Source organism: Triturus cristatus, chromosome 5_1 (genome assembly GCF_964204655.1).
Source record: "Triturus cristatus chromosome 5_1, aTriCri1.1, whole genome shotgun sequence".
Taxonomy (NCBI): Eukaryota; Metazoa; Chordata; class Amphibia; order Caudata; family Salamandridae; genus Triturus; species Triturus cristatus.
The window spans coordinates 482094267-482114520 of record NC_140587.1 but is presented as its reverse complement, the minus strand read 5'-3'; positions in this window follow the sequence as shown (position 1 = coordinate 482114520).

Sequence of the window (20254 nt, the reverse complement as noted above, 5' to 3'; positions counted from 1 at the left end):
TGCTGTTCTGCTTGGGTTTTCGGATCAGATAGAACCCGCTCATCAGAGCCTCACTAACCCAGCCAGAACGTTACCCCCTCCCTAGAACCTATTTACAATCCTGCAACCACATATATCTATCACCTAAGGACAGGGGATTCCTACTATGCATACCAAGACCTCACAATCGGCGGCCTCGCGATCCCATACGGATCCAGACCTTTCTGCCCATGCGACAGTATCACAAGTGGCGGCCTCGCGGTCCCATACGAACCCAGACCTCTCTACCCAGACGGCAGTCTCAGCACAATCGGCGGCCTCGCGATCCCATACGGATCCAGACCTCTCTGCCCATACGACAGTATCACAAGTGGCGGCCTCGCGGTCCCATACGAACCCAGACCTCTCTACCCAGACGGCAGTCTCAGCACAATCGGCGGCCTCGCGATCCCCTACGAATCCAGACCTCTCTGCCCGTACGACAGTATCACAAGTGGCGGCCTCGCGGTCCCATACGAACCCAGACCTCTCTACCCAGACGGCAGTCTCAGCACAATCGGCGGCCTCGCGATCCCCTACGAATCCAGACCTCTCTGCCCATACGACAGTATCACAAGTGGCGGCCTCGCGGTCCCATACGAACCCAGACCTCTCTACCCAGACGGCAGTCTCAGCACAATCGGCGGCCTCGCGATCCCCTACGAATCCAGACCTCTCTGCCCATACGACAGTATCACAAGTGGCGGCCTCGCGGTCCCATACGAACCCAGACCTCTCTACCCAGACGGCAGTCTCAGCACAATCGGCGGCCTCGCGATCCCATACGGATCCAGACCTCTCTGCCCATACGACAGTATCACAAGTGGCGGCCTCGCGGTCCCATACGAACCCAGACCTCTCTACCCAGACGGCAGTCTCAGCACAATCGGCGGCCTCGCGATCCCCTACGAATCCAGACCTCTCTGCCCATACGACAGTATCACAAGTGGCGGCCTCGCGGTCCCATACGAACCCAGACCTCTCTGCCCATACGACAGTATCAGCACAATCGGCGGCCTCGCGATCCCCTACGAATCCAGACCTCTCTACCTAGACGGCAGTCTCATACGACAGTTCATCCTATAATCACCATAACATACAAAAAGGGAATCAGTCTCACTATTCATCAGACCACACAAGGATTGCCAGTTCGGGCATAGCCTGTTCTCAGGTTCGAGGGGCTCCTCTTTCCTTTATTCAGTTACCACTTACCTGATCAGGGTTAACATCTGTTCATGTAGCCGCAGCTGACTAGAAGAATAGGCTACCCTCTTATGCAAGAACACGCAGCACATGTTGGTTCACTACAAACTGGATACTTTATTACTCATTACATACACAATCACATAACATTACGACATAACACATAACCTGCAAAGAAAAGTGAAAGATTAAGTTGTACACTCTAATAAGAAAGGGTCGACATCACCTTAGTAGTATGTAGCCTGCACTCAGTGGTCATCTAGGCTCCCTTCTCGTCTGTGCCTCGGCTCGCCTGGAATCACCCTTCTCCGAGTCACTGGGACCTCTTCCTTATCGGCTACTCTCTCCTCTCTGGCTATTCTGCTAGGAAAGCATCTGTCTCTCGGTTCTTCTCCGCCTTCAAGATGGCGTCTGTCTTCCCTGGAATAAGTAGTAGCTTTACTGCTAACGGCAAGATGCCTCCTACGGACTGAACATGTAACTGCCTCAGACTTTCACTAATATAGAGGTGCATTTCCTCATGGAAAATTCCGGCCCGTAACCTGCCGCCCACCAAATTCTTGTACCTCCCCGTACCAAGGACACGTTCCCAGCCGGCCGGTCTGATGTAGTGTCTTCGGCATGAAGAAAAATACAATCCTTCGATAAGGGCCGGCCTGAACCGGTTCTCTCCAAGCGAATAACACCTCATAACTAAAACATTACTTTTGACCTAGAAGCATCCCAAGCTGCCGGAGCAGAAAGAAAGATGGAGTCTCTCCCGTTTGAGGCCTACCAGGCCTGAATTCAGCACAGCTCCATGAAATACCCTCACTACAGGACAGGTTATCCCTAATACTAACAAATCTATCCCCTAGGCTATGTGTGCAAGCCCTGATCTATGGGGAAGAGCACCGAATCATGTCGAAGTGCCTAGTAAATAGGCTCCATTCACTACTCTAACCCTTAGGCTTGAATGGTAAGAGACTGAAGTCACATTCAATCACTTGTTAACACAAGAAGGCCGGGAAAATCGAGCAGAACATTTCACCCTTGACTTCAGTCTATTATACATTCATTAAACAGAACTAACATCTGTGGAAGAATAATATGAAACAAGACTAACTGATCTATGTCTAGTACCAGGTGTGCAGAATTGAAGTAGTGAAGGAATACACTGAATAAAGCAACAGATAGAAATCAAAATGCCAATAGCAATCAGAATACCTCCTAATATTTGACGTAACAAATGCAAATCAGGTAACCAATTAAAGAGCCAGTCAAACCAGCCCTGGTCAATGTGTTTTCTAACTTCTTCTGTCAAGTCATGTGATTTATCAATGTGAACCTGAATGGATTTTGTATGATCCGACAAGTTAAAACAACAAAGACCCTCAAAATCAGAACAATCGTGTCCATGTTTAAGCAAAAGATAATCAATGGCCGCTCGATTTTGCAAGATAGCCCTTCGTTCACCCTGGGCGTCTAATAGCATGTCAGACAGGATTGTAGAAGTATGATTGATGGATTTTACCATCCAGCAGGCCATTTTCCCAATAGATTTGGCATTATAAACTGCCAAAGCAGGAACACCAACAATTGAAACAGCCAGGCTAAGGTATTCAGACTTGGAATATAAATGCAAAGATGAGTCACAATCCTCCTGTAACCTCACTGTATCTCGGATCACACGAGAGTTGGCATTCGGATGTGACGAGAACATTAGTAAGCTCAGTCTAGTAATGGCACAAGGGCCTCCAGAAATATTTGCGGGGATATATGGCCAGGAAGTATTACCACATGAGAAAAGCCATCCGGCAGGTAGCAACATCGTGCGATAGTGACTGGGGGTAACTACCATACTCTTGCAAGTCATGTTATTCTGAACAGAAGTACATGTTTTCGGTGTCCTTTGAAAGCACAAAGTTCGTTCATGAGCGGTGAATGAAGTGGCACCTTTCAATTTTAAACGCATACATTCAGAAATCGCACTAGGATCACAAGTAAGGAAAAAACATAAATCACCTTGTGTGATATTATAGGTAACTATTTGGGACTGGACAGGCGGTATCGGGTCTGACAGTACAGTACACAAGGGGCAATACTCATGGGCAGCGAAATCGCCCAGAAGAACATTGGGGCGAGCATTTGTTATATTAAAAATATGAATCAGAGTCTCCAATGAAGCAGGGACAGCAACCAGACAAGTTGCTAGTATATCCATTACCGATCTCATCGGTGTCAAGCAGAAATGAGGGGTCTTCGTCACTTGCTTGGCCAATGTAACCCAAAAGTTTGGCGACGAATCCCACGCAGCGAAGGAACGCGACACTCGGGTTCTCAACTCAGCCCGGGTTGATGGGATCCCTCCTCTCTCGTCGTACCATCCCAAAAGGAGTCCAACGCCGACACATCCTGCAGCAACAGTCCAAAGAATGATCTGAAAAAGAATCAAATACAGGCATTATTCATTCTCGTAAGTAACATTTGTCAGCCGGGACTGCTTCCCAGCTATCTTTCCCTGGTCTCATAACTAAAATGGTGTTGTCTTGACCGGTTGCAATCACTTCTGCTTGTTCAGGGGGATTCTTAGGCGACTGCACCCAAACTCTGGCCCCAGGATTATCTGTGGAGCCAAAACCTTTCTGGCCTCGTACAGTTAGCAACGTTGGGGCAGTGCCTTTTGTGATCTCACCACTGAAAACAGGCATTATTAGCAATTGAGCCACTCGGTCAGTTTTATGTATCAGTAAGTCAACCTCACTGCTATTCAGCAGGAGCACCTTAATCTCTCCCTGATAATCACTATCAATGATTCCTCCAAGCACCTGAATGCCTTTTACAGCCAGCCCCGATCTAGGGGCAATTAATCCGAAATTTCCAGGTGGTATCTGAACACCAACACCTGTTTCAATGATGACTCGATCTTTACTTTTTATAATGGTGTCATCCATGGCATGCAAGTCTAAACCTGCCGACCCTGGGGTCGCTCTGCATGGAGCCAAAGCTCCGGGAGTAATCTCCCAGTACATCACAGTCTCTCTGATCTCATTGGGCTTAGCATTAACATTCGGAGGAAACAAACGCATAAGTGGGGATTCAGCATTTAGAAAAGGACGGTTATTTAAAATCAATAGCGCTTGAGGCAAAAAATCTCGCCAATTCTTATACTTGTCATCTGTTAATTTGCGCAATTGGTCTTTCAGCAGGCCATTCAACCTCTCCACAAGACCCGAGGCCTGTGGATAATATGGTATATGAAACACCCATTCAATATTGTTTTCCACACAGAATTCCTGTACCAATCTTCCACGAAAATGGGATGCATTATCAGATTGAATTTGGAATGGCACACCATAATACATCATAATCAATTCCAATGTTTTAATAGTATTCAATTGGGTAGCTTGCTTACAGGGAAGGGCCACCAACAGGCCACTGTATGTATCAACAATGGTGCAAACATATTGACAATTCCTACTCATAGGAAGTGGACCAATGTAATCAATCTGCCAAATTTGAGCGGGCAATTTCCCGCGATGTAAATGACCTTTAACAATTTGGGGCACTTTGCGCTGCCTGATATGCTGACAAATGGGACAATGTAGAATAATATTTTTAATAAAATCTAGGGGAATATAAATTCCTCGATCAGCAGCCCACCTGCTAGTGGCTTTCTCTCCAAAGTGTCCTGCTTTCTGGTGGGCCCATTTCGCCAATCCCGCAATATCAGAATCTTGCGTGTCCACCACTGCCTCAGCAATTTTAGATTTCTCATCTGCAATGTTATGAAAGAATTTGTCAAGAGAGTCTATCGGGGTATGAGCATCCACATGGAAGATTGTAACAGTACTCTGTGGGAGCATTTCCCAAATCTCCTGCCATAATTCTTTTCCCCACAATTCTTTGGAATGGATTTTCCAACTATGGGAATGCCAAGTCGGTAACCAAACTGCCAGTCCATTGGCAGTAGACCAAGAATCGGTAAAAATATGACATGTGCCAGGTAACTCTTGTTTCAGAACTTGATAAACAGCATAGAGTTCAGCAAATTGACTGCTCTTACCCTCACCAGTTGTACTCAGCAATTTTTGTGTGATCGGATTATAGGACACTGCCTTCCAATGCCGTTTCGTCCCTATGAACCTTGCTGAACCATCCGTCGAAAAACTGGATGCGCCGAGACCGCGGGACGAGCATCACAAGGAGCTCGACCAGTACACATAGAGGAACAATCAGTGGAAGAAGCATCGACCCCGCTCGAAGGACGAGCGCAATCATGGGGTGTACCATCAGAGGCGCAAGAAGCAGATTTACAAGCACGGCCGGAGCGAGAGGACTCGCGCTTGGCAGACTCCTCACCCGAGGAAGGAGAATCACTCGAGTTCCAGATATTACCATCCCATTCATCAGGATTCCAATCCAGTCCGGCTTTCGCCACGACCAGACGCACCTTTCGCGTCGAGACCCGACCACGCCGATTCTTGTATTTATAACGAGCAATTCGCACAGCCGCCCTCTCGGCAATAGTTTGGTACGTCTCAAGTTTATCAGCAAGCAACTTATTTTGACATCGCAACAAAGTATGAGCATTCTGAATCTCAACAAAGTTCGCTTCCAAATCCTTATGCAAGTTCTGTAACTTCAACAACCTCTCATGCAGAATTCTGTACGCAGACAGAACAATCCAACCTCTGCGCCCCAAAACGGGAAGCTCATCACCCTTAGATACCGGCGCCTTCTGTAAACAAGTAATCACATTAGCCGGCTCCGCCAGCTCCAAAAAAGAATTCCAATTCTCACTCAAACCAGTAGAATCAGCCCACTCACGGGCTAAGGCTTCATAAGGCGTTGAATCCCAGCCGGGAATATCAACGGGCAACTTAAAAGCAGATTTCGACTTTCTAGAAAACATCTTTGAAAAGAAAGAAAAAGAGAAAAAGAAAAAGAAGAAAGAGAAAAAAGAAAAGAAGAAACAATTATATAGAAATAATATACAAACGAAACCACGCACGCACCGAAAGCAAACACGATACAACCACAACGCACACAGGTTTCGTAAACGGTTCGTGACGCCAAATGTTCTGCTTGGGTTTTCGGATCAGATAGAACCCGCTCATCAGAGCCTCACTAACCCAGCCAGAACGTTACCCCCTCCCTAGAACCTATTTACAATCCTGCAACCACATATATCTATCACCTAAGGACAGGGGATTCCTACTATGCATACCAAGACCTCACAATTGGCGGCCTCGCGATCCCATACGGATCCAGACCTTTCTGCCCATACGACAGTATCACAAGTGGCGGCCTCGCGGTCCCATACGAACCCAGACCTCTCTACCCAGACGGCAGTCTCAGCACAATCGGCGGCCTCGCGATCCCATACGGATCCAGACCTCTCTGCCCATACGACAGTATCACAAGTGGCGGCCTCGCGGTCCCATACGAACCCAGACCTCTCTACCCAGACGGCAGTCTCAGCACAATCGGCGGCCTCGCGATCCCCTACGAATCCAGACCTCTCTGCCCGTACGACAGTATCACAAGTGGCGGCCTCGCGGTCCCATACGAACCCAGACCTCTCTACCCAGACGGCAGTCTCAGCACAATCGGCGGCCTCGCGATCCCCTACGAATCCAGACCTCTCTGCCCATACGACAGTATCACAAGTGGCGGCCTCGCGGTCCCATACGAACCCAGACCTCTCTACCCAGACGGCAGTCTCAGCACAATCGGCGGCCTCGCGATCCCCTACGAATCCAGACCTCTCTGCCCATACGGCAGTATCACAAGTGGCGGCCTCGGGGTCCCATACGAACCCAGACCTCTCTACCCAGACGGCAGTCTCAGCACAATCGGCGGCCTCGCGATCCCATACAGATCCAGACCTCTCTGCCCATACGACAGTATCACAAGTGGCGGCCTCGCGGTCCCATACGAACCCAGATCTCTCTACCCAGACGGCAGTCTCAGCACAATCGGCGGCCTCGCGATCCCCTACGAATCCAGACCTCTCTGCCCATACGACAGTATCACAAGTGGCGGCCTCGCGGTCCCATACGAACCCAGACCTCTCTGCCCATACGACAGTATCAGCACAATCGGCGGCCTCGCGATCCCCTACGAATCCAGACCTCTCTACCTAGACGGCAGTCTCATACGACAGTTCATCCTATAATCACCATAACATACAAAAAGGGAATCAGTCTCACTATTCATCAGACCACACAAGGATTGCCAGTTCGGGCATAGCCTGTTCTCAGGTTCGAGGGGCTCCTCTTTCCTTTATTCAGTTATCACTTACCTGATCAGGGTTAACATCTGTTCATGTAGCCGCAGCTGACTAGAAGAATAGGCTACCCTCTTATACAAGAACACGCAGCACATGTTGGTTCACTACAAACTGGATACTTTATTACTCATTACATACACAATCACATAACATTACGACATAACACATAACCTGCAAAGAAAAGTGAAAGATTAAGTTGTACACTCTAATAAGAAAGGGTCGACATCACCTTAGTAGTATGTAGCCTGCACTCAGTGGTCATCTAGGCTCCCTTCTCGTCTGTGCCTCGGCTCGCCTGGAATCACCCTTCTCCGAGTCACTGGGGCCTCTTCCTTATCGGCTACTCTCTCCTCTCTGGCTATTCTGTTAGGAAAGCATCTGTCTCTCGGTTCTTCTCCGCCTTCAAGATGGCGTCTGTCTTCCCTGGAATAAGTAGTAGCTTTACTGCTAACGGCAAGATGCCGCCTACGGACTGAACATGTAACTGCCTCAGACTTTCACTAATATAGAGGTGCATTTCCTCATGGAAAATTCCGGCCCGTAACCTGCCGCCCACCAAATTCTTGTACCTCCCCGTACCAAGGACACGTTCCCAGCCGGCCGGCCTGATGTAGTGTCTTCGGCATGAAGAAAAATACAATCCTTCGATAAGGGCCGGCCTGAACCGGTTCTCTCCAAGCGAATAACACCTCATAACTAAAACATTACTTTTGACCTAGAAGCATCCCAAGCTGCCGGAGCAGAAAGAAAGATGGAGTCACTCCCGTTTGAGGCCTACCAGGCCTGAATTCAGCACAGCTCCATGAAATACCCTCACTACAGGACAGGTTATCCCTAATACTAACGAATCTATCCCCTAGGCTATGTGTGCAAGCCCTGATCTATGTGGAAGAGCACCGAATCATGTCGAAGTGCCTAGTAAATAGGCTCCATTCACTACTCTAACCCTTAGGCTTGAATGGTAAGAGACTGAAGTCACATTCAATCACTTGTTAACACAAGAAGGCCGGGAAAATCGAGCAGAACAGAGGCCCGTTCCCCTGCATGGATTTCTGTACTAGGCACAGGGCCTTGAATCGAATACGTTACTGCACTGGGAGCCAATGAAGGGAGAGGAGTGCAGGTTTCGCCGATTGTGTGTTGGGAGCTCCAGTCAGAAGTATGGTGGCACTGTTTTGAACAGACTGTAGTTTGGAAACTACTGTTGTGGGGGCACCCAGATATAGTGCGTTACCATAATCTAGTCTGGAAAGTATAAGTGATTGGACCAGTACTTTTTTTAGCTTGAAAGGGGAGAAGGGGGAGGACTTTACGGGCCATTCTAAGCAGACCATAGCAGATGGCTGCCTTCTTCCTAGCCTGTACTCTAAAGTTCAAATCCTCGTCCAGCCAGATGCCCAGGCTCTTGATTTCTGACTTAGGGACCGGGGGAGGACCCATACCGACTGGCCACATGGAGCTGGATTTAAAGCTAAGGGGGTTGCCCAGTATCATGAGCTCAGTTTTTCTTTCATTAAGCTTGAGCTGAGACGCATCTATCCAGTTCGAAACATCATCTAGACAAGAGTAAAGGCCATTTGTTTTTTGATCTGCTTGGTTTAACGCTACCACCAATTGCTTATCATCGGCATAGGTCACCATGCGGATTCCAGAGGGGGCTACAATGGCTGCCAGAGGAGCCATATAAACATTAAAAAGGGTAGGGCTAAGCGATGAGCCCTGAGGGACTCCGCTCAGTAAAGAAGTAGGTTTAGATGCGATTTTCTCCTTAAATACCTGAAAGGATCTTCCCTCCAGAAAGGACTAAGTGATTGGAGCACCGTTTCTGTTAATCCTATATTCCTGAGACGATGAGCCAGGATCCTATGGTTCACCATGTCGAAAGCTGTGCTCAGGTCAAGGAGTATGATGGCAGACGAACCTCCTGAGTCTAAGATTTTTCTACTTTCCTCCACCACTGCTAACAGGGCCGTTTCGGTGCTCTGACGAGGTTGGAATCCTGTTTGAGAGGAGTGAAGCAGGTTGTATGTTTCAAGGAAGCCGAAGAGGGTTTGATTAATGTATTTCTCTGCCATCTTACCTATTCCTGGCAGAAGGGAGATAGGGCGGTATTTGGCCATGTCTGCCGGATCCAGATTAGGTTTCTTAAGTAGGGCTTTCACCATGGCCCCTTTCCAATTGGTAGGAACTATTCCTCTGGACAGTGAGGCGTTAATCAGGTCTGTCATATTGGGGGCTATTATCGAAGCTGCCTGCTTCAGAATGTTGAGCGGTGCGGGAGCCTTGGGTGATCCGCTCTTTACTGAGGACACTAAGGTAAGGAGTGATTCCTGCAAAAGGGGGGGAAGACCTCTAGTGTGTGTCCAGAAGGACGTGGGTCGGAATCCATCTGCTTGTAAGGGGTCTCGTCATTGTCATCCTTATGCGGCAGGGATTCAATAATATTCTGAAGCTTTGTGTTGAAATATTCTGCCAGTTTATTGCAACGTAGACCAGAGGTGTCCGGTGCTATTCGTGGGATGGGGGATTTAAGTAGTTTTCTTTAATGATAATGAAGGTTTCTCTAGGAGAGTTAGCAGCTGATAAAATCTTACCCTCGTAATAGGAGGCCTGGGCTTTTTTTATTTCTGCTTTATAGACACAAATAGCTGCCCTGTATTCCAAATTTTTGATGGGTAGAAAGACTTTCCTCCAATGTCTTTTCTTAACCTTACAACGCTGTTTTAAGGTGCGCAGTTCGGAGGAGTTCGGAGGAGAACCAGGGGGAATTATGAGGCCCGACAGTCTTTTTTATCCTAGTCTTTGGAAGGACCGCATCAAGTGACTCCTCTATCCAGCTAGAAAAGTCCTCATTGGCTTTGACTGGACATTGGTCAGGTTTGGGTCTGGTCCTTTCCAGTTCCTGGGCCCATTTATCCAGGGGGATCTTGGCCAAGGAGCGACTTTGGGTCCATATAGATTGAGTAAGAGGTTCGGTGACCTGTGTAGACCAGGAAAGGGAGACAAGGACGTGGTCAGACCACGGAAGAGGGGTGGGATCTTTCCCTTTAAGGTCCTCTAGACTAGAGAACAATGGGTCAAGGAGGTGTCCTTTAACATGAGTAGCATGCAGGATTTTTTGGGGCAATTGGAAAGCCGTAAGGTTGTGGCCAACTCGACTGCATTTACAGCTCGTGGGTCGTCAAAATGAAGATTGAATTCTCCAAGGAGAGTGAGATTAGCCGCCGAGCTGGCCAGGTTAACCGCTGCCTCCAGCATTTATTTATTGAATGTTCCTACCGCTCCAGAGGGGCGATAGATGAGAATGCCTATGAAAGAATGGAGTGGCGTGAATTCTATGGTAAAGCAGGGTTCAAGTGAACTGTTCCTTATGGATAATAGCAATCCCACCGCGTTTACCTGCTGTTCTGTCTACCCTCTGCATCACAAAACCATGTCGGAGTACTTGCACAATGTCTGGCTCAGAACTGGAGTTGAGCCAGGTTTCCGTAAGAAACAGCACATCTGGATCAGAGACTTTAAGGAGCATCAAGATCTCTGCTGTATGTTTGGGCAGGGATCTGCAGTTCAATGAAAAGATTTTAAACTGGTCCTTAGATGAGGTGGGTACTGAACCATTAAAGGAAAAATGACACCTGCAGTGTGGGTATCTTTCGGGAAACTTTTCCGGCGAGATAGAATGGGCACAGGTAGTCCCCAAGGAGCCATTTAACTGTTTGAGCTGAGTACTGGAGTAATAGTACTGAGTTGGGGGAAAAGATGCAGGGTTCTGGCCTCTGGGCCCGGTCGGGCGCGGATGGACGCAGACGGGCTTGCCTTCGGCGCGCCAGCGGCGCGGTCGCGCCATCACACACCTTTATCTGAGTGATACTGCGCCGGGAACAGCAACTAGACTGCTGACCTGGCGTTCGGCGTGTAGAAAGCGGAAGTAGGTGAGCCCCTTCACCCCCAGAGCATTGAACACAGCTATGACCCCACCCAACACGTAAGTAAGTTTAAAAAAGAAAAATCACAGTTTAAAAGGCAATCTGAATAGCAGCATAAAGAGCTAAAAACAATCTGACCTGAAGAGTCACTCTAAGTGCACGAGTGCTCTGCCTCTGATCTCGTGTCAGCCCAAGAGAGGTTGCGTCAACACGCGCCTTTATCTGAATGATACTGCGCCGGGAACAGCAACTAGACTGCTGACCCGGAATTTGGCGTGTAGGAAGCGGAAGTAGGTGACCCCCTTCACCCCAAGAGCATTGAACACAGCTCTGACCCCACCCAACACGTAAGTAAGTTTAAAAAAGTTAAATCCCAGTTTAAAAGGCAATCTGAATAGCAGCAAGTAAAGAGCTAAAAACAATCTGACCTGCAGAGTCACTCTAAGTGCACGAGTGCTCTGCCCCCAGTCTTGTGTCAGCCCCTGAACTATATGACAATCTACTCCACTGAACTCCATTCCATGCCACTCCACTCCACAACACTCTACTACACTCTGTGCCACTCTACGACAGTCTACTCGATGGTACTCCACTCTACCACACTCCATTTCATTATACTCCAGTCATTCTGTTTGACACACCACCACACTGTACAACAAGCCACTCCCCTCTATGGTACTCCACTCCATGATTATACACACCACGTCACTCCACTGCATAACACTTTACATCATGGTATGCTATGTCACTCCACTCTACTTGACTCCACTCTACAATACTCCACTCTACAACACTACACTCAATGACACTCTCCTTCACTGTGCTGTACTACATTCCTGTTAGACCTGACAGCCTTAGGGTTGTTGTTCCACCAATTCTTTGCTTGCATCCCTCCCTCCATTTTACTGATCTTGTTTTTCCGGTTATTAGAAGTCCCTGGACTTTACCACTGCTAACCAGTGCTAACGTGCTTGTGCTCTCTCCCCTTAACATGGTAATATTGGTTAATCCCCAATTCGCAAATTTAATTTACTTATAAGTCCTTAGTAAAGTGGTACCCCTTTTTCCCTGGGCCCGTAAATGTAATGCTACTAGTGGGCCTACAGCACTTAAACAGCCCTTTAAACATGTCACAGGCATGCAACTGCAGAGCATCTGTACAGTTTACACTGCCATATGGACCAGGCAAAACAACCCTTTTTGACAGGCCCAAACCTTTCCTTTTTATACATATCAGTCCCCTTAACACACAGGGCAGGGTATGATGTATTTAAAAGGCAACACATGTACATTTAAGCTTTGCATGTCTTGGTATTGAAAAACTCACAAAGTTGTTTTTGACTATTGCAAGGCTTATCTCTCCCGTAGGATACCATTACGATTGCCTTATACAATTTTATAAGCGTCATTTCCAGATGGAAAGAGATAAGACCCCCAAGTCTAGTGTCTCTGAATCCCAATTTAAAATTCCAATTTATGGTGAAGTTGGATTATAAATTGAAATTCTGAAAATGCCACTTTTAGAAATTTGTTACAACAAACAAATGATGGACGGAATGCTGACAATGCAGACATTCTCCCCCAGTCAAGAGATCTGGGTTAAATCCATCGTTCTTTTGCCCACTACGCCACCCCAGTTCAGACATAGCCATATGCAAATCAGTCTTGACCCTGTGCCTCATGGGAACAGTCCAGCCCGAACTGCCAAGCCATGTCTTCCCTGGACCGGAATCAAGCATCCTAGGACCGGTTTCTGGCTATCAGCCATCATCAGCCAGGATAGCTTGACTCCAGTGGCGTAGTGAGCACGGGTCCCACGTCTGGGAATACCCATCCCACTTAGGGCGAAAAACGTTACAACAAACAAATGATGGACGGAATGCTGACAATGCAGACATTCTCCCCCAGTCAAGAGATCTGGGTTAAATCCATCGTTCTTTTGCCCACTACGCCACCCCAGTTCAGACATGGCCATATGCAAATCAGTCTTGACCCTGTGCCTCATGGGAACAGTCCAGCCCGAACTGCCAAGCCATGTCTTCCCTGGACCGGAATCAAGCATCCTAGGACCGGTTTCTGGCTATCAGCCGTCATTAGCCAGGATAGCTTGACTCCAGTGGCGTAGTGAGTACGGGTCCCACGTCTGGGAATACCCATCCCACTGAAAGCCCGAAACCGGTCGTAGGATGCTTGTTTCCAGTCCAGGGAGGGCCTGGCTTGGCAGTTCGGGCTGGACTGTTCCCATGGGGCACAGGGTCAAGACTGATTTGCATATAGCTGGGTTCAAACTGGAATGGCATGGTGAGCAAAAAAACGATGGATTTAGGCCCAGATCTCTGTACTGGGGTGAATGTATGACATTGTTCTGCATTCTGTCCATCAATTGTTGTTTTTGCATTTGTCACCCCGAGTGGGAAGGGTATGCTCAGACGTGAGTCCCTTGCTCTCCATGCCACTGGAATCAAGCTATCCTGGCTGATGAGGGCTGAAAGCCCGAAACCGGTCCTAGGATGCTTGTTTCCAGTCCAGGGAGGACCTGGCTTGGCAGTTCGGGCTGGACTGTTCCCATGGGGCACAGGGTCAAGACTGATTTGCATATAGCTGGGTTCAAACTGGAATGGCATGGTGAGCAAAAAAACGATGGATTTAGGCCCAGATCTCTGTACTGGGGTGAATGTATGACATTGTTCTGCATTCTGTCCATCAATTGTTGTTTTTGCATTTGTCACCCCGAGTGGGAAGGGTATGCTCAGACGTGAGTCCCTTGCTCTCCATGCCACTGGAATCAAGCTATCCTGGCTGACGAGGGCTGAAAGCCCGAAACCAGTCCTAGGATGCTTGTTTCCAGTCCAGGGAGGACCTGGCTTGGCAGTTCGGGCTGGACTGTTCCCATGGGGCACAGGGTCAAGACTGATTTGCATATAGCTGGGTTCAAACTGGAATGGCATGGTGAGCAAAAAAACGATGGATTTAGGCCCAGATCTCTGTACTGGGGTGAATGTATGACATTGTTCTGCATTCTGTCCATCAATTGTTGTTTTTGCATTTGTCACCCCGAGTGGGAAGGGTATGCTCAGACGTGAGTCCCTTGCTCTCCATGCCACTGGAATCAAGCTATCCTGGCTGACGAGGGCCGAAAGCCCGAAACCGGTCCTAGGATGCTTGTTTCCAGTCCAGGGAGGACCTGGCTTGGCAGTTCGGGCTGGACTGTTCCCACGGGGCACAGGGTCAAGACTGATTTGCATATAGCTGGGTTCAAACTGGAATGGCATGGTGAGCAAAAAAACGATGGATTTAGGCCCAGATCTCTGTACTGGGGTGAATGTATGACATTGTTCTGCATTCTGTCCATCAATTGTTGTTTTTGCATTTGTCACCCCGAGTGGGAAGGGTATGCTCAGACGTGAGTCCCTTGCTCTCCATGCCACTGGAATCAAGCTATCCTGTCTGACGAGGGCTGAAAGCCCGAAACCGGTCCTAGGATGCTTGTTTCCAGTCCAGGGAGGACCTGGCTTGGCAGTTCGGGCTGGACTGTTCCCATGGAGCACAGGGTCAAGACTGATTTGCATATAGCTGGGTTCAAACTGGAATGGCATGGTGAGCAAAAAAACGATGGATTTAGGCCCAGATCTCTGTACTGGGGTGAATGTATGACATTGTTCTGCATTCTGTCCATCAATTGTTGTTTTTGCATTTGTCACCCCGAGTGGGAAGGGTATGCTCAGACGTGAGTCCCTTGCTCTCCATGCCACTGGAATCAAGCTATCCTGGCTGACGAGGGCTGAAAGCCCGAAACCGGTCCTAGGATGCTTGTTTCCAGTCCAGGGAGGACCTGGCTTGGCAGTTCGGGCTGGACTGTTCCCATGGGGCACAGGGTCAAGACTGATTTGCATATAGCTGGGTTCAAACTGGAATGGCATGGTGAGCAAAAAAACGATGGATTTAGGCCCAGATCTCTGTACTGGGGTGAATGTATGACATTGTTCTGCATTCTGTCCATCAATTGTTGTTTTTGCACTTTTAGAAATTTGGCATTTTATTACTTTAGCCATTTAGTGCTCTGTTCAGTCTGGGTTGGTTGACAGCTGGGCTTTGCGAATTCCCAATAGACTGCCATACACAAAGGGAGCTTATGTGTGAATTGAGGGATCTTCCTGAGAGGATGGGAGGGAGGAGCTGGGCACCGCCTCACACTTACACCTGAATAGACTGTGTGCCCTGTCCATACACAAATGACTGCATATCCCCTATAGTGAGTCTGGAGCCAGGGCAGGTAGGGTTGACTTCTGTGCACTTTAAATACCCTTCTTTGAAGTCTCCCCTATTTCAAAGGCACAAGAGGGTTTAAGTATTGGATCTTTAACACCATGACTGCAGTATACTTCTGGACCTGTGAAGACTCTACCAGGAAGAAGAACTGCTGTGCTGCTGAAGGACTACCATTCTGATGGACTCCTGCTTGCTGGACTTCTGCCTTGTTCTGCTGTCCTGCTGGCTGTTGTTCCCCTGCCTGGGTAAGACGTATTGGACTTATATCACTTGAATCCTGAGTGACTCAAACAGCTTACTAGATTGCCTCATGATCTGAAATCTCAGGGACACTCCACACTGCAATTTGAAACACTTGTTTTTCATAAAAAAAATAAAAACCATTAACGTACAAAGAAAAAAATAAAGGTTAAGGATACTTTATAGTTAGAAATACCTTATGAATTCTCTCTATACAAACCCAAGTTAAAATATACAAACGTTAAAAATTGTAAAGTTGGGGGTGTGGCTTAGGAGCCGAGCGAGTTTGCTGCGCTCTAGAGGAGCTCGGACAACCGACTCTGTAATCCCGCATAAATCCATTTAGTTACCTAACCCTGCTGGCGGTTGGTGCTGGCGCTGCATTGGGGACCCCCGCAGGCTGACCTTGGGCTGTGCAGAGCCCAGAGAAGATAGCTGTCCAGCCGCCACTTACACCCCGGCGGCAGCGGCCTGTGTGACACCTGGTGACGTGCTTGCAGCGGAGTGCGGAGGTCGCGTAGACGTCTTCCGCTTGTCACTCCACAGTGCGGCGGAATTCCACTTTGATCCGTGGCCTGTGGCACGGCTTGGCTTCGGAGCTCAGCGCTCAAAAGCGCGAGGCCGCAGAAGTGGTCTGCCGACATAGGACCAACAACTACAGAGTCTGCCGGAAGCACTGGTGAGCCAGCCGGGCAGTCCCCTGTGTAAAACAAAAGGTTACTGCTTGTGGTGCTTTATTGGACACGCTCTGCCGGTGACGATTGGGGGGTGCACTGCAAGTTGGAGAGCCGTTGGTGTTGTGTGACCCCCACACAGTGTTTCCAATTGTGAAGGCGAATGCGGACAGTCTGCCTGGGAAGAAGAGAGTGGCAGGCCTAGCATGGAGGGCCTCTAGGCGTGATTGCTCCCTGCAGTGAGCGCTGGGGGTCCGGAGGCGCCCGCCTGTGATCCGGTGCAGATCACAACCCCCATTGGACCGGCCACTTGGGCAGAACGAGCAGCAATGAGGCCAGGGTTGCAGTGACCCTGGGGATAACTGAGGCTTGACTGGTAGGAATGCCCATAACTTATCGAGTGGAGTTCGACCGGGGCGAATAGTGTCTGCTGACTTGAGAATGGGTGAGTCCGATATCTGGAATTAAGGGTCCTCGCAGAAGAAGTCTGACTGTGGTTGCATGCCCATAGAGTGGTGATAAGTAGATAGCGATACAGTAAGCCTGAACTCTGCTGGGTGACAAGCCCACTGCGTATTACCAGAAGGGGCCCACGGCAGGTGCGCATAGCTCAGAGCGGTGGTGCATGCCATACCTCGAGGATAGCCAGCCAGAGCGACTGTGGCGACACTGGTCCCTCAGATGAAGCCCAAGGGACAATCTGGGACACAGACAAACAAAATTGATAGATATGCTGTCCTGAAATCAATGGCGGCCGTCCTGGACCAGCGAATGGAGGACACGGCGGATCCCTCCCTGGGTGCTAAAATTGGCAGCACTTGTGAATCTCAATGGCACGATCGAACCTAAATTGGATGCCGTAATGGTGGACATAAATTTCCTGCGGGCCGATCTTCACAAAATGGCCGACAAGGTGGCCGCTACAGAGACAGAGGTGTCGCAACTGCAGACCAATATGAAAATCCTCGAGGAGCAGTTCCGGTCCCTTACGAAGCAACAAGCAGTGATGGCGGCCAAGCTCAAAGACCAGGAAGGGCGGGCCCGCAGAAATAATATCAGAGTGATTGGTGTCCCGGAGGGAATGGAGGGCCCGAGTGTTGATTTGTTTCTGGAAGATTTAACCCTTACCTGAAGCCTCCAAGGCTCTCTACGCACTTTATCATTGAATGCGCACACAGGGCGCCCATCCCTAGAAGCCCGGTGCCCTGCCCAGAACAATCATAGCATGACTCCTCAACTACTGGGATAGGGACGCCATTCTACAAGCAGCACGCGGTGATTTGCATCATGAAAATGCGGTGATACGGTTCTTCCCTGACTTCACTCTGCAGGTTCAGCAGCAGAGACGAACATTTGAGGGTGTGAAGAGGGAACTCCGAAGTAAAGATATTAAATACTCCATGTTGTTCACTGCAAAGCTGAGAGTGGACGCTGAGGGGAAGACATGGTACTTCAACACAGCTGAGGAAACCTGGAACTGGCTGGAAGGTTGGCGCACAGTGGGCCACACTCCTCACCATGGGACACAACGGGTCCAGGGAAAGGCAAGCATGGGGGCCCGGCGGAGACTGGGACAGAGGGGTCAGACCAAGGTATGTTCGGGGAGAGGGACCCAGCTCCAGCAGGTAAAAGAGACACTCTAACATTGGTGCCTAGAAACTTATGGGGGTTCGCCATGCACTGAGTGGCAGATGAGACCATGTGCACAGGACAATATCTGCTGGGACCTGTAGGCGGCCAGTGGCCTGGTGTATAGCTGGCAGGACTGGACCAGACTTGGTGGTACGTTGGAATGTGCTGGAGATCAGAGATGGCACTCCATTCTGCTCATCACCTGCCAACCCCTTAAGCAGTTACTCAGTTCAGGGTGACAGCAACTCTCCGAGTTGCGAAGGTGGGTGGTTGTTTCACCCGCCAGCAGGGTAGCAGGGAGGGGGGTAGGGGTGATCAGGGTGTGATGGGTTATTCTAGTTCTTTTAATGAAGTGTATTTTCTCTTAGTGAAATGTTATTATGCAGGTTTCATACAATACTCAGTACGGAAGACGATATGGGGGATGAATAGATATATAGTGAAAGTGTTATCCTCGACCAAATGGAAGACCAGAGTGTGAAGGTGTCGCGCCAGGGGGATCATTGACATCCTAATAATCTTAGGGTTCTGTCCTGGAACGTTAATTGGGCAATCGTATTAAGCATACTGTGGTCTTGCAATATCTTCATAGACATGACCCAGACCTAGCACTGATCCAAGAAACACACCCTAAAGGCAATAGGTACAATGCGTTAGATGATATGGCTATAGGCTTGCAGCACACTCCAGATACACAACAGGGGGTGGGGATTCTGGTCAGGACTGGCCTCCCATTAGTGGTGGGGGAACTGTGGCACGACCCCTTGAGAAGATTTGTGGCACTTACTGGAAGGTGGGAGGGTCCGACGCTGAATATAGTTTTGAGCTACATACCACCGGTTCTACACACTGTAAGCCCTGGTGGCCTTGCTAGTAGACCTCTCATCGGGCATTTTAATATTAGGGGGGCACATGAACTCCACTATGGACCCGGAGAAGATAGAGTTACTAGGGCAGTGAGGGGGAGGGGGTGGAGCCGCTTCGCACCTTTGTAGAGGCTATGAGCCTAACAGATGTGTGGCTCTTTCATCATCCCGAGAACAACAGTACACTTTCTGCTTAGCCGTACATGGCAGCTACTCCCGCCTTGATCATGTTCTGACCCTTCGGGGAAATGAGGGGTGGTTCCGTAATGCCCATATTAAATTGCAAGGAATTTCGGATCACTCACCGGTGGAGGTAACCCTTCAGGGCCCAACGAGAACTACTGTTTTGCCGCCCAGAATAAATAATTGGGTCTTTACCAATAGGGACTTGGTTGACCAAGCTAGGGAGAGAGCGAAATTGTACTTCCAAGAAAACGAGAGCTCGGTGGATTCGGCGTGCACCCTCTGGGAGGTGTTTAAACCGGGCATATCCAGACCCACTTGGGCGACATCAAAAAGAAGAGAGGATTCAGTGGGACACATTGGAGGCTGAGGTGGTCGATTGAGGGGCTAGAATTCTTTTCGGGGGGGAAAAACAGCCCAGCTTGACCTCAAAAAACAAGAAATAAAGATTCTTGCCGACAATTCTGCGAGGGCTGCCGCATTGGCAACGCAATGGCGAATATACGACCTCGGGGATAAGGCCAACAAAATGATTGCTTGGTTGGAGGGAAGGGGTAGAGAACGCAATTGGGTGGCTGAAATACCTGATTTACGGGTGAAGGCGCACGTAGATGGGGAGGGGATAACGGAAACATTTGCGGAGTACTATGAGGGAGTTTATGCCACCAAACCCGTCAGAACGGAAACAGAATGTCAGGAATTATTGGTTGACGTCCGATTGCCTACATTATCGAATGAGGACAGGGAGGATATGAAAAAGACTTTACGGTCGAGGAGACTGAAGGGGCAATCCAGGACTTGCAGTCGGGGAAGACCCCTGTGCCGAATGGCCTACCAGCAGAATTGTTTAAAACCATGACGAGTGTTCTGGCGCCATACATCCTGTCTATGTTTGAGGAGGCAAGCAGCGTGGATCAGTGGTCATACCTAAGTTTGCGGTCAAGCCACTAGACCGCTGTAGCTCCAACA